Genomic DNA, 11,047 nt, shown 5'->3' on the forward strand with positions numbered 1-11,047 from the left:
ACAAAGACCAGGAAGATGTAAATAACTTGGAGTGTGCAACACAATTACTTCACACATTTCATTTCCATATCTTCATCCTGGACGGAGAAGTAAATGAAACTGACGAGTTTGATTTAACAAAATATAAACTTAACTTAATTTATGAATTATTTCCCTTAAAAAAAGTAGTACTAATTTAAAATATTTTACAGTGTAATCACATTAACATTAATTAGTCTAAAATTATTTGTATTCCTTAATCAATAATTATGTCTGAACTTAAAAATAGCATTTCTTTATCATTAACAGGAAAATGTTGATAGAAAATGTACATTTGGGAGTAATCACAGTATTACTTGCATACCCAGGCCCAACTTGTATAAAACATCTCATCTTGAGATTTCCTCAAGTCAAGATTTTCCTCAGCTAATATCTCCTTGAAAATATCTTGTATGAAAATTCCTCAAGGAATTTCAGGACATCCTAGCCGATGCCTTCCTCCTGTTCCTTGAGAAAATTTTATACAAGCCGTTTTTGACGAGATATCAGATGAGGAAAATCTCGACTTGAGGAAATCTCAAGTTGAGATGTTTTATACAAGTGGGGCCAGGTATATATCAGTATATAGTTTGTTTGCTGGGTTAATCGTCCCATTGACAGTCAGGGTCATTTTCTGGCAGGCTCTCAGCTGGTGACTGCCTCACCGAACAACATCTGGGAGGCTTGTCACATGCCATTGACAGCAATTCAGATGAAAAATGTGTCTTGCCCAAACAGACAGTCATGACACTTACTAGACAGTTTCTCAATATCTGCACTGTAATTAATAAGTTACCAGATCTGTTTCTCAGTTTCAGTATTGTAATTAGTAAGTTACTAGATCTGTTTCTCAGTTTCAGTATTGTAATTAGTAAGTTACTAGATCTGTTTCTCAGTTTCAGTATTGTAATTAGTAAGTTACCAGATCTATTTCTCAGTTTCAGTATCGTAATTAGTAAGTTACTAGATCTGTTTCTCAGTTTCAGTACTGTAATTGATAAGTTACCAGATCTGTTTCTCAGTTTCAGTATTGTAATTAGTAAGTTACCAGATCTGTTTCTCAGTTTCAGTACTGTAATTGATAAGTTACCAGATCTGTTTCTCAGTTTCAGTATTGTAATTAGTAAGTTACTAGATCTGTTTCTCAGTTTCAGTATTGTAATTAGTAAGTTACCAGATCTGTTTCTCAGTTTCAGTACTGTAATTGATAAGTTACCAGATCTGTTTCTCTGTTTCAGTACTGTAATTGATAAGTTACCAGATCTGTTTCTCTGTTTCAGTACTGTAATTGATAAGTTACCAGATCTGTTTCTCAGTTTCAGTATTGTAATTAGTAAGTTACCAGATCTGTTTCTCAGTTTCAGTATTGTAATTAGTAAGTTACCAGATCTGTTTCTCAGTTCCAGTACTGTAATTGATAAGTTACCAGATCTGTTTCTCAGTTTCAGTATTGTAATTAGTAAGTTACCAGATCTGTTTCTCTGTTTCAGTACTGTAATTGATAAGTTACCAGATCTGTTTCTCTGTTTCAGTACTGTAATTGATAAGTTACCAGATCTGTTTCTCTGTTTCAGTACTGTAATTGATAAGTTACCAGATCTGTTTCTCTGTTTCAGTACTGTAATTAGTAAGATGATTCACATATGACTGTTTATAATCTTTAAAGTTCTTCATTTGATTGCTGATATTATCAGTGTGATTGGTACATATATATTGTGAACTTTGAAAAAGACATTGATGTCAGTAAAGACAAAAAATTGTCATTTGATAAACACATATCCGAGAAAGAGAATAAAGTTCTCAATAATGCAGCTCCACAGCAAACAATAGAGTATAAAAACTTGGAGAGCTTTAAGTTGTTGTATACGTATTTGGCACATTGAATATGCAAATCAAGTCTGGTGCCATTACCAAGAAAAGCACACAGAAACAATGGAAAATGTTCAACGTCAAGTAACAAAGCAAGTACATGTGTCTAAACGACATATTATACACCGAGAGACTACAGAAACTACCAACACTAGCATATAGGAGATTTTTTAGTGATTTGATCGAGGTCTACAAAATACTGTCTATGAAATATGATTGTGAAGTGTCAGACATATTTCAAATCAGGAAAGATTCATCAACATGTGGACAGGAGTTTAAGAATTATAAAAAAAAAATTTAGATTAAATATCAAATATTTTTCATTTACACAAACAACTGCTGATAAATATGGAACAATCTTCTGTCAAATGTTGTCAATTCAAGCACTGTTAAGCAATTTGAATATAAATCAGATGAATACTGGAAATATCAAGCACAAAATATTTGTTTTAAAGGACAAATCAAACTGTAAATGTTACAACATTTTAAAGTGATATTTTTATTTCAGAGCTGACTGTTAAGGATTGTAAAAACCTATTTTGTTAAAATAGAATCTATGCATCTATCTATGTATTGTGAAGCATGGTGAAATGGGTCACAGCTCATTTAAACATTATGATGAACTAAACACCCCTCCTCTCCCAACATTTCCAATGGTAGACTGAAGCTGCCTTATATTTTGTCTTCAGCTGATTTTTTTTCATTTCATTTTTGTCAGTTTACTTCAGTTTCTTCACACATGATAGCACTTGAAATAACAGGAACAGGGTAGGAACATCTAGGGCGAGGCAGTGGACCTCGCTTTAACATCACTGTCAAGTGAAACATTTTACTATCTATCATTACATTACATTATTAGTAATTAACCTTAACATCTAGGGTGGACCTCATTTAACCATTGCGGTGAAACACATTACTATTTTACTAATTAACCTCAAAATCTAAGGTGGGGCCATGGTGCTCACTTAATCATTATAATTCATTATAATTTCCCTACTACTGTTCTATATTATCGTACATGTGGACAAACATAATTAAATAAGCTTAAAAGAAGTGAAGTTAAGACGCATCAAACATTTTAATTAACCCTAATGATACACTGAACAGCAGTTCACTTTACCATTGGATTTACTTCACTATGCAGATTTTATTTCACCCCAACGGTACATTGAACTGCAGTTCACTTTACCATTTGCTTCATTTCACTATGCAGGTTTTATTTCACCCCATGGTACATTGAACTGCGGTTCACTTTACCATTGGTGTCACTTCCCTATGCTGGTTTTATTTCACCCCAACGGTACATTGAATTGCAGATCACTTTACCATAGGCTTCACTCTGCCATACTACATCCAGATTTGACCATTGTAGGAGACATGGTCGATTTCTAATCAATAGGATTTAAAGATCTTAAACAGGTAAAAAGTGCAAATTACATAAAAAAAAACAAAAAAAACAGAAATAACAAAAAACATTAAAAAATTCAAATTTCAACATAATAAGTTTCCTTTTTTCAATTCCTTACCTATTTTTGCTCATTTACAATAATAATGAAATAACTTTCCCTAACTTGTGACACTTTGCAATAAACTTACATTTATCCTGCAACTGGTATTGCCATTTAAGGAATACAACTGCCACATATATTTTTGCTGTATTCAGCAGTGACAAAAAACAACTGTAATTTAGAATGTGCAGTATTTTGAAAGAATTACTCTCTGAATTTACTTCAATGTTACAATTAGAAATATAAATAGTTGTTGAAATAGGCGATTTTACATGTTGAAATAATAAACATGTTGATTTATGAAAATTTGTAAAAAAGCTGTTATATCCAGGTAAACAAAGTTTTAACAACAATTCTGCTTGATTCAATAGTCTGATTTTCAATCAATGTTGTAGGATGAATAGAAGATATGGTCAGTGTGTTAAAATATAAGCTGTATATATCATAATGTCAAAAATACAATTAGATAAAAAATTTAATATGTCCAGGTACAGTCACTGGCTACTTGTTCAATATTCATTCATACAGCCTATGCTTGTTTACAAACTTGTAGTGTTATGTCCTTTACATTTAGAACCTAAACAGAAACAACAAAGAGAAATAATTAATTGTGAATTAAGTGGGGGGAAAACTACCTGTATCAAGCAAAAACTGAAATAAATACTTCCAATGAACTAGTAGAGCTGATCATGAGATTTCTTTTAGACACCTGTTGGTCAATTTCGTCACTGATATCTTGAATAATATGTTCGGGCCTAAAGTTAAACATGATAAACACAGTAACAAAGAGGACGACACATAATGGCTCAGAGAGTCTCCCAAGCCTAGCTGGAGGAGCAAGTTACGAACACAATAACATTGCAATGCTTGTTGATGTTACGGACTTTGCAGTATGGCAACAAAGAGTCTTGTCGACTTTCCTACACCTTCAATGCGGTGTAGCTGGCATTGCAGACGTATGAAATACGAGCCGTGATACGTGCATATCAATGGCCGCATGTATACACACACCGGCATCCTCGCACGGCTGACAGCCCAAATGTTCAGAAAGTCGTTCCGAAAGTTACAACATAACAATGGTTTAGTAATGATATACTCTATACATTTAAAAATGTACAAGTATTATCAATGGTTAACAACACGTAAGGTATATAACACAATCGATCTGTTGGTGATTAATCCAAGTGACTATGTTAGCGAAGGGCACACAAAGAGAGAAAGAAGCCATCTTTGCTGGCAAGAGAGAGCTCACACGGTTGCCCATGCTGCAAACATGTCGATACTATGGTCGAATCAGGCATGTATCATACATGAAAAAGATACAGGAACAAACAGGAATAACCTATCTTTAACATGACATAAGATAATTACGTAATTGTATCCAAAACGAGAAGAAATACACATACAAATGAACAGGAAGGCAACCGTACACTTACCTCGAGCGGCTCGGCTTGCTCCGTGTCACGGCGAGGCCGCTTAGGTCATTCGCATATTGATTAGAGCCGTAAACGGGACGAGTGCCCAAATCGAAGGTAGGCCTACTGCCAATTCCTGTTCAAAGACACTACAAGATGACGCCTGATGTAAATAATATTTCCACAAATATTTAAGTAGAATTAATGAAATCGTTTTATACAATAAATGTACATTCATTTCAAAAGTTTAGGTGAGCTACATGCAAGATTGTGCAGGCCTAACTTCTAACACTCTTTGATAAATTTTTGGCGCTACGGAAAAAAACATCAAAACAAACGGGTTTTAGATTACAAAGAATCCGTCGAAAATTCCAAGCATACCTTAAGTGGTATTAAGTTTAAACAATCGCCGAGCATGGGTATTACAGCCACTTTTTTACCGATATCCATAAAGCAACTGAATACCCATAAGTCATGTACGGATGTCCATAAATTATTTCAGATACTAATAACTATATTTATTGATAATGTAGAGTAGCCTTCCCATCATTAGATAGAACCACATGATGACAACGAAACCTTGGTTGGCATTACATTGGTCACATGAAGTACAGAGACGTACATAATTAAGGTAAAAATGACTGATTATAACGGTGAATAGTCAGTAACATTTTGGGGATGTGCTCTGGATTTCTACAGTACCGATAGCTATTTATCTGAACAACATGCAGGAAGTTTGTCGCATGCTATTAATAGGTGTGTAAGATATATTGCCTGTTTTTGTTTTGTGAGTAGGGTAGTGTGGTATGGATGAGAGGTTTATGCCGGAATATCTTGATAAGTGAAAAATCAAATCGGCATACAATGACCAAAAGCTATTTCACGTATTTAAGAAATATTGAGTGTGCTAAAACGGATGTTTATCACCACAAAGACGGTGATTGGTTAAGAAGGATATCCTAGACCATAACCTTACTCAATATAATTTACTTTAAAGATTCGGATAGATTCTCCAAGCCTGAGTTAAGTAATATCCGTAACAAATCAGAAATGACCTTGTCGTGGTTGATAATCTTATATATTACACATCCTTTATGTCAATAATTTGTCAAACCCCGGTGAACATATGGAACAATTAATATATCTTATTTACACAGGTCAACATGTCCGTGACACGATGTTAGAAATGATTTACCATACAATTTCTATTTGATTATTATAAATACAGAACTGTTGATGGCAGTACATAGCATAGGAAAGTAAACAGAATGCTGTTTGTTTATCAGAAAATTATATTATTTTTGAGTTTAAAAAACCAAATTACACACAAATATCTATACAAATATATTACATACATACAATCATTAATTTTTTTTGGATCAGTGGATTGTCATCCCGGGTAACTGATTAGAGTAATTTAATTAATGGATTGGAGAGAATTTTTAATTTATGTCTACTTTAATTTCCCTCAGATAAATCTATCATCATCACATGGTATATATATATATAGATCGTGTTAAAATCAATAGACTGGGTAAAGTTTTACATTCTCGTATTAATAAATTATCATTCCTGTAGCAGACTCGTAAATTGAAGAATGACATGGATCTTTGTCTGTCTCTAGGCTAGTAAAGGCATCGAAGGATTAACATACCAAACAAATACAATGGATGACAGATTTCGATGCCTGACATAAAATATATTGTACTGAAATCTACGTAAGGACCTTGGAAATATTGATGGATATATGGGTCTTTTTTTATAACCCAGTACAAAGCCGAATTCTTAAAAAAAATATTTTAGTCAATATTCGCCAGACAAGTAAACAAGAGGTTCCATGATCGAACCCTGGCAGAGGCATTGAAAGATAATATTAATTGATTTTCATTAAATATGAGTAAACCAGTAGATCTCGCCTTGGTAGTCGATAGTTCGTGATCTCGTTTTTTATTCATATATTTACATATTGTCATTCCAGAAGCTATGTTAAAAAAGAGGCCATGGAACCCTGTTGGGTAAATCACGCGTGTTTCTACGTACAAGATTGTATTAAATCTGCCATTGGAGTGACGTCATCGCATTTTCACTTATATACGAAAAGATGCATTTTGATATCCCAGAGTTACCGCCCTTCGTTTCACTGTGACGTCATAGCCATAAGAATGGAACGGCGTTGTTGTTTTTCAAGCTCATAAAAACGGATCGTTTCAAATAATTAGATTTACCACCAGTGGTATTATATGGGAAAATACCCGTAGATATACCATTATGAACTGAAGATCCTTTATCTGTAGACTCGGAAGGGTTTGGCTATATTGGAATTAAGCATGTTTTTATTACATGTCATTTGTAATAGGATTGGGAACAAGTCTTACAACTTATACAAAGCCCTATCAGTAGACAGATAATCTCAACCTGTGGTCGAATCGCAGTTTGAAAGTGATCGAACTGACTACAGTTTACGGATCTTCTTCATACATAGCAGTACTTCCAAGTGGTCCGAGGATTGGCTGTGTGACTCGACTGTAGGTTCTGTTGTATAAAAAAGGAACATTGTTATTCTTAGGCTTCGCTTATGGAAATAGACCTGCCTCGGGAAACCCAGAATTTTTTATGCCCCTCCCCCGTCCACGCTACCACTATCATATATTTAGATCAAATGATATAATGACTTAAATTGTACGTGTTTTTTTTGCGTAAAATAACAATGCCAGCTTTAGATAAATAGATAAATAAATAAATAAAGTAACGCCTATACAACAGCATTTTAAGAAACATATTTGTTTAAACTTGTATTGTTTGATTTTATTTCTTTGTTTAAAAATGCCATGACATAATGATATATATACTCTTTATTTTAAACAGAGTTACGGTTCTTTGCGGTCAGTCTGATCCACCTCACTATTAAGACCGCCTCGCTATTAAGACCACTTTTGTCCAGTCCCCAAAGTGGTCTTAATAGTGAGGTTTCACTGATTCAGATTATAAAATAATTCAAAATCATTAATAAGATATCCAAATAATGAAGCATGTTATTGAGGCCAAGATATGTTAATTTCGTGTTTATATGTCTCGGATGATTGTAGGGTAGGAACAAAGAGAAATGCAGAAGACATTGTTGACAGAGGAATTCATTGAAATGTTGAATTTAAGAGGAATTCTTCCTGGTCCCATTCAGATTATCAAATTCTTTTCAACTTTAAGTTTATTTTACTTTACATTTATTTATTTTCGTTTTCATTCGCTGAATAGCTGAAGCTGTCATACATACACGTAGTACCCGACAGAATAGTATGGCGGAATTCATTGCACAGTTTGTCAGATATAGTTTAATTCCAAGTAACTACACTGTCCTTTTTTAACAGTTAATGTGATTTAACTAATTCAATAATTACAACTCATTTTTCTCCTATATTCGTCAGTAAGATTTATAATGATTTAAAATGAACTGATACCAAGGATTAATGACTTAAGTGATATGTACACTTCCTTGATTCACCCTAGTTAGCCAAAAAAAGTATAGTGAGAGTTGTTTCCCTTCAGTCATGACTGTTGTACGAGACAAAATGTACACGGTTTTAATAAACCGTTTAGTAAAATTTATGTAACCCGGCCTCTCTGTTATCCAAAAATATATACATTCTCATAGGATGAGTTAGTCCTAGCACAATCAATATATGTACCGCTCTCAATTAGAAAAAAATGTAGTGTTTGTGATATTTCAAAAGATTTTGTTAGAGTTTTGCATATGTGTTTATTGGTTTAATTACAATCGTTTGGCACTTCAGGCGAATTATGCTTCTAGTTGGAAATTATTCAACTTAAAGACGCCAAAAGTGTTTTTTCTCCTCTCTGGTTATAATTATTTCTATTCTAGTGTACTTGTACCTATGATATTGCAATTGTCTTTCAATCAGCCTCTATTGGCAGTTGAGACACCGTTATTTAAGTCATGGTCTTGTTTTGAAAATCAAGAAACTCTGAATAGAAATCTAGATAGGTTAAACTCGTTGGCTAAAACTTGGTTTTATATTGAAGTTAGACAAGTGAGACGTGTACTACCAACGATGTAGGTAGTGTGCGAGATGGTCAGGAATCGACTCACTTTTTCAGCTGTACAATAATCCAATGTACACTAACCACACTAACCACACTGGTAGTTTGTCTGATGAAAGTGACCGTGTAGTCATCTAAACGTCACACTCTAATCTTCCGTTGTTTTAAACCTTGTTCGCATGTGCGAACGTGACATTGCTTACTTGGATTGACCAAGGTTTACCTAGCGGATGTCGCCAATGAAGCAGAAGACGCTTACTCTTCAGAAACACGTGGTCTTATTCTCCTTGTACTTTTTCAGGAAGCTCCCTGTAAATCTTTATTTTGTTCACATTTTGCCCCAGTTTTATGGAATTTGAGTTTAAATTATGATTATGTTGTCATAGTGGTATTTTCTTGATTAAAAAAAAGTATAGTACAATTTGTGAATGGTGACAGCCCACCAGTGATGCATAAACAACACGCTGGATTGAAGCTTGTTGTCCTTGTGGAACACATTATCTTATTCTACTCACGTGCTTTCCTGATATGGTATTCTCGTTTAATTAAATTGCTATTTTGGATTTCGACTGTGTTAACATTCCTGTTCTTTCTATATTGTCGCCATAAGGTGAACCTTTCTAATATTCATTGATGTAAATTGGTACTAGGAAGTGTAGCATTGCTATATTGACACTAGGTAATGAACCAGTCTTTTATAGACACCAGGTGGTGAACTATTTCTATAAAGACACTAGGCGGTGAACTATTCTATATAGACACCAAGTGGTGAACTATTTATTTTTACACACCAGATGGTGAACTATTCTATATAGACACCAGGTGGTGAACTATTTCTATAAAGACACTAGGTGGTGAACTATTTCTATATAGACACTAGGTGGTGAACTATTTCTATATAGACACCAGGTGGTGAACTATTTATTTTTACACACCAGATGGTGAATTATTTCTATATAGACACCAGATGGTGAACTATTTCTATATAGACACCAGGTGGTGAGCTATTTCTATATAGACACAGGTGGTGAACTATTTCTATATAGACACTAGTTGGTGAACTATTTATTTTTACACACCAGATGGTGAACTATTTTTATATAGACACCAGGTGGTGAGCTATTTCTATATAGACACTAGGTGGTGAACTATTTCTATATAGACACCAGATGGTGAACTATTTTTATATAGACACCAGGTGGTGAGCTATTTCTATATAGACACTAGGTGGTGAACTATTTCTATATAGACACCAGGTGGTGAACTATTTATTTTTACACACCAGATGGTGAAGTATTTCTATATAGACACCAGGTGGTGAGCTATTTCTATATAGACACAGGTGGTGAACTATTTTTATATAGACACTAGTTGGTGAACTATTTATTTTTACACACCAGATGGTGAACTATTTTTATATAGACACCAGGTGGTGAGCTATTTCTATATAGACACTAGGTGGTGAACTATTTATTTTTACACACCAGATGGTGAACTATTTTTATATAGACATTAGGTGTTAAACTATTTCTATATAGACACCAGGTGGTGAACTATTTCTATATAGACACCAGGTGGTAAACTATTTCTATATAGACATTAGGTGTTAAACTATTTCTATATAGACACCAGGTGGTGAACTATTTCTATATAGACACCAGGTGGTAAACTATTTCTATATAGACACCAGGTGGTAAACTATTTCTATATAGATACCAGGTGGTGATTTATTTCTATATAGACACCTAGTGGTGAACTATTTCTATATAGACACCAAGTGGTGAACTATTTCTATATAGATACCAGGTGGTGAATTATTTCTATATAGATACCAGGTGGTGAACTATTTCTATATAGACACCAAGTGGTGAATTATTCCTATATAGACACCAAGTGGTGAACTATTCCTATATAGACACCAAGTGGTGAACTATTTCTATATAGACACCAGGTGGTGAACCATCCATTTAATGACCACCTCTACGTTGACCAATCCAATATTCTTCTTCAAAGAAAAATAAGAGAGAACTCTCAGCAGTTAAATGTACTTGTAGGCCAGTCGATTTTCGGATATGACGGTACCAACATAATATACCTGCTGTTTGGATTAAAAAAAAACGACATACACGTGTATATAACAGCAAATAGTTACCGGTTCAACGTTACCCACACGTGACCGTA

The sequence above is a fragment of the Ylistrum balloti genome, unplaced genomic scaffold (genome assembly GCF_031769215.1).
Source record: "Ylistrum balloti isolate Yb309-2 unplaced genomic scaffold, AGI_CSIRO_Ybal_v1 Utg370450, whole genome shotgun sequence".
Taxonomy (NCBI): domain Eukaryota; kingdom Metazoa; phylum Mollusca; class Bivalvia; order Pectinida; family Pectinidae; genus Ylistrum; species Ylistrum balloti.